The 5446-nt window shown below is 43.2% G+C and overlaps 1 protein-coding gene across 1 annotated transcript in view; it reads left to right on the top strand.

The window, feature by feature from the left end:
- LDLRAD3 (low density lipoprotein receptor class A domain containing 3) overlaps positions 1-5446 on the top strand; it is a 148913-nt gene that overhangs the window by 3042 nt on the left and 140425 nt on the right. The gene's annotated exons all lie outside the window — the stretch shown is intronic.

Below are 5446 nucleotides of genomic sequence, written 5' to 3'. Positions count from 1 at the left end.
GAATGCCGTAAGTTATCACTGCCATTATCTTTGCACATTTTTATCACATGGCTCTTTTAGGTATCATTATCTTCTTTGCTTTGATACGAATTCTTTTTAGTGATGAAGCATCTGCTGGACTGTTAATCTTTCAGTTAGTGATGATATACTCTGAAAATGCCTTTGATTCCAGAGCTCCCAAGCTCCTAATGTGGTTAAACCTCATGTCATTCCTGTGATGTAGATACCTTAAGCCCATTGTTATATTAAGAAAAACTTACCTGTGCTTTTGTACTAAGCAGACTCGATTTCAGTGGGCTGCCCTCTGCATAGGCATGTAGGTGAAATAAAAGGCATATGCATAACACTTGGGATGGAGAAGGAGGTGGCTCTCCTATCTTTTTTTGCCCATTTAGACCAGTAAGTTATTGGTTAGGGCATTTACTCTGAGAGCCAGTAGAACTGGGTTCTGGCCAGCTCTCATCGAGAGTGAGTTGCATCTTCCTCCTTTCCAGCCAAATGATCTAGTTATCAGGCTACAGGCTGTGCATTGTTCAGAGCACTTTCTTCTGAACAGTGACCATTAGCACAGAGATACTACTGCTGTCTTTAGCACTGGCTCTGTAAGTGTGCTATTTTTTATTTAAGAATCTTCCCTTCTGAAACTCCTGTCTTGAGGAAGAGAAGCAATGGTTCCTGTATCTTTCCAACTTACTTTTCATGTTATTTAAAAACATCTCTTAGGCTTTATCTATGATTCTTACTTTTTTTCTCTTCCTTTATAACCTGAGCTTGAGAAGGTAGGTAGTTATTCTCTAGAAAGGTATCAAATAAATTTAAGATTTTTTTTTCTCCTTTTTTTTGGTTTTTTTGGTTTGTTTTTTTTTAACAGGAAACCACCTCCTTCCCCCAATCTCTTCCTCTGCAGCATTTTGAACCATAGGAGTTAATGACAGCCTCTGGGAATCTAAGCTGAGTCTCCTGTGTAATTGCATTTTCTTTTAAAAAAAAAGAAGGCTTTTATTTTAGTTAGTATGAAGCTTGGCATATTAGTTAGCTTAGTTAGTAAGATGGTTGGCATTCTATACAAAAAACAAGACTGTACAGTCCATGGGTACAGATATGTGATTAAAAACTATACAGGAAGATCAAACTAGAAAAGGTTCAATGAGATGTAAAGGTTCAATGTAAAGGGGCCACATTTGTTTGACCTCCTTGATGCTTTTATTCATCTTAAACCCTGTTGTAAGAAGCTTACCGTTACAGTTTATTTCCAAGTCATTATTCACTCTCCTTATATGTGCACTGAAAGAAGGAAGAGCTTCAGCTAAATTAATCAGATTAGAAATAACATGTCTGGTCAAATGCTGTTCTTTCATTAACCCTCCTTGGATTTTCTGCCTCACTGAAAGTAAAAGAGTTTTACCTACTGTACAGTAAGAATTCACCTAATTGCTGACATAGCCACTAAACTAATTTTATTTACTTTTATTGCTTTCCATTAGAAGTGCCTAAGACACCAGACAAATTTTCCAGTCTTTTATAAAACATCAGGCTTTGACCTGCCCCATCTTTTTACCAAGTCAGTTTTGTGACAAAACGATAGTAATAAATATTAATACTTTGTCTTAGCCATTAAAATGTAAGTTCCTATTAAGGGACAGTCCTTGACTTATATATAAATAAAACACCTAGTGCTCTGCGTCTTGGTTTTCACTTGGAGCCTTTTGGTTCTAATGTAAGATGATGATAATTAAGAGTGGGATAATAATAATTAAGATTCCTTTCTGAGCTCACCATGTCCATCAGTTATGCATACAGAAGTTGTCATTGGTGTATATCATATCTTTCCAAGCTTGGTGGGGCCCAGTGTGCTTCCATGCCACAGACTGCCAGACCAAAATGTGCTTTTTAAAACTAGTTGAACCAAATGCTCTTTGTCCTATAAGATATTTATAGGATGCAACCTTGGAGCTTTCTTCTTTTGCTGAGAACTTTGTCATTCTCTGCAGTTCTTTTCCCCTGCCTGTAAATAGACTCTTCATGAAATATCACCAAGCTAGAGTTGGCGCTCATTTGTTCACGAATCAGTAATAGCCAAATGTGCTTTGTGACCACCTCCATTCAGCTGCTCTCTTTATCAGGAATTGGCTGAATCCAAGTGAGATGAAGGCAGTAATGAACACAGTAACTGACAATAAAATTTAAATAGCTGTAAAACCACAGTTCATAAAATTATTTTTTTTCCTCAGGCAAATTATAATAAACTCCTCAGATCAAAGTTCTGCGTTGCGATCGTGTATTTAGGTTTCCACAGAATTGTCCTCTCCAGGTTTTTTATTTAAATAATACTCTTCAGCTCAATCAGACTAACAAACAGATTTTTGGTTGAGTGTCCTTTTGGGCCTGCCCAAATGAACAAAGATAATTAGGCTATTCTTTCCTCGTCCTGTATATTTATCTGCCAGCTGATCCCCTGCAGGAATGTAAAATTAGCATGGAAGAGAGTGAACTGGGAGAGCAAATGATTCATATCCTGCACTGGCCTGCTGTTGAGAGGTCGGAGAAGCCAAAAGCAGAAGGGAGGTATTTGAATTCTCAGACCTCTGTGAGCTAAATTGATCTTCACATGGGCAAGATGGATCCAGTGACACATCCCAAAACCTTTCAGGAGCTTGGGGTTTCCCTTTTCCTTAGTCTGGTGGCTGCTAGGCTGCTTTAAAGCTAAAGGTAAAGACAGACACAGAAATTATATTGCTGTGAAAGGACATGATACAAGCTATGTCATGTCTGCTTGATTCTGTAGTGATATAAGCAGTAGCAAAACCGCTTCATCCAGGGGTGAATTAGCGATTTAGCTCACTGGTGTCATTACAGGATCACACAGGCCTAGCAGTTACAGTAGATCTGAAGCAGCTGTCCCCTTCCCCTTTTAAAGCAGCTAAAAAGTATGTATCCTAGATGTTCATGTCCTAATGTTTGCCCTTGAGGAACTCCTTTAGTTACCCTCAGGATATATCAATTCTGGTGGCTGAGCCAAGCTATAAGCCCATTAAACTTTGTGCTGTCCCAAGACTGTTGGCAGACATCTGGTTACAGCTGGGCTTTTTTTAGGTACACTTCCACTCCACTATTAACCCGGGTGATTTGTACCCAGGATTAAGTAGTTGCATTAGCCTGACCAGGGAATGAGCACTTCTATATCAAGGCTTTAACTGTTACTCTGTCCTTGTTTCTGCAATTGCTTGTGCATGTGCCTGGGGACATATCTTGTGAAGCATTGTGCAGAAGCACTCTAAGGTTTTTTTGTAATCAGTTATGGAGAAACTTATCTTGTCCTTCAGGGGGAATTGTGGGAAGGGCATTGGAGAGCTATCAGTACTCAGGTGATTAAATCAGCTTCCTCATTGCACACAGGTGGATCTCAGCCCAAGCTTAATTGAAGTTCAACATCTATTCCATATCCCAAGCTAATAGCACCTCCAGACTTGGGCTATATATTTTTCTGTCTGGATAATTAGGCTTGGGGGCTAGCATGCCTCTTACATCTGGCAGAGACAGGAAAGCCTTTGGAGACTGGTGATACTGACTTCACTGTTTGTTTAATAAACTCTTATGGTCCCTTGTTCGCAGTTCTTGATCAGCGCAGGCATGGGATCCTGAAAAGGGTGTATGCATTGAGAGTGGGAGATGGTGGGCACAGTCCTTGTCCTGTGGCAAACAGACTGAAGTTCTCATGATTGACTGAAGTTCAAAGCCCATAGCTGTGGAGGGGACTCCAGGACGGAGTGAGCTAATTTATGCATTTATGAAATCATGAGTTCAGAAATGGCCATGCTAGATCAGCCTTGCATTCCACTGTGTAAGTGATTGTTTCTGCCAGTGGCTAATACTAGAAGCTGAAGGAAAGGGTGCAAGAAATCCAAGACAGAAAAACCATGGAATAACTGGTGCAGTTTTTTCCCCAGTCTCCATGACTTTAGTGCTTGCCTTTATTTTCTGAAACATGAAGGTTTATGTCCCTTTTTTCATCCTATTTTAATGAAGATGTGGATGGTTTTTAGCTCTCTCTTATAAATGTCTAATCCTGTTTAGAATTCTCCAGTTCTTGGCCTTAATGATAACTTGTGATCAGTCACTCCAAAAGTTCAGTATGTCATGTGTAGTTAGAATAGAATAAATAATATTTGCAAAAAACCTTCAGCAGTTTGGAACAGGCTGGTTCCTAAGCGGTGGTGACACAGGAGCCACTAATGTGGTCAGTTTCTTGATAGAGAGGACTGGAATTGAATTAAGAGCATGAACAGTTCTAAAGGTCTAGAATTTTCTGTAGTTAAGACATACTAATAGGTAGACTTTTTAAATGGGCCTGAAGAGCAGATTTGATTTGGTTCCTGGCTGCTATTGGCTGTGGTCAGAGCTGTTTTAAGGATGGCGGGGGGGCATCGGATGGTCAAAATGCTTTGCAGGAAATGGGAGGGGGTTATTGCAAAGTTAAATTACTGGGGTATATAGTAAGGGTGCACCAATAAAGATTTTCTTAGCCAATACTGATAGCCGATTATTAACCAGCCATATTGGCCTGTACCCATCGATTTCTGATTTACAAGAATGCAACCAGGCAGCATGGAGAGCATGGTCCTGCAAGCAAGTCTCTGAAGGGGAAGGGGCATGGGGGAAGGAAGGAGCGTGGGGGGTGGCAATTGAGGCCCCCATGGTTAGGGAGGGTATGGGGCAGGGGCTGGGAGCACTGCCCAGCCAGGGCAGTGAATGGAACCCGGCGCTGGGGCAGGTAGTGAACAGAGCTGTGGGTGGCTCGTCCAGGGGATCAGCATCTTGGCGCTTAAAAATAGTGGCGGGGGTGCTTCAAGCACCGCCTCCACCATTTTTAAGTGCAGGGATGCTTTTAACCAGAGTGGAGCCAAGCAGGACAAGAGCAGGTGCAGGCTGCCTGCTGTGGGCTTGGGGCTTTCCACTCTGTTGTCTTTCCTCTGGGGGTCCCGCATCAGCCATTTGCCTCCTGATTGCCTGGCAGCAGGAGGCACAACTTGCCTCTCCCACCACTGCCAGGCAAGCAGGGCACAAGCAGCCGGTGCAGGGCTCCTGAGGGAAAGGCAGCAGTGGGGAGAGCCCTGAGCCCACAGAGGGCAGTCTGCATCCACCCCACACATAAATCTTGGGGGGGGGGGGGTAACATGCCCCTCAGGCCTCCCCTGGAGGGTGTGTGCAGCGGAAGTGCCCCTTTTGCTCCCCCTCTCCCCCCAACACCCTCTGGACAACCCACCCATGGCTCCGTCCTGCTCCTTGCCCCAGCCCTGGGTCCCATTCATCGCCTTGGCTGGGCAGTGCCCCCAGCTCCTGCCCTGCTCCCTCTCTCACCATGGGGCCTTGATCTACACCCTCTGTGCCATTTCCCTCCATCATGCCCCTTCTCCTCCACAGACTTACCTGTAGGTCACTGTTCTCC

This window comes from Alligator sinensis, unplaced genomic scaffold (assembly GCF_000455745.1).
Source record: "Alligator sinensis unplaced genomic scaffold, ASM45574v1 scaffold442_1, whole genome shotgun sequence".
NCBI classification, from domain to species: Eukaryota; Metazoa; Chordata; order Crocodylia; family Alligatoridae; genus Alligator; species Alligator sinensis.
Note: the sequence above shows the minus strand (reverse complement) of the source record. Positions and strands in the feature narration are given on the sequence as shown.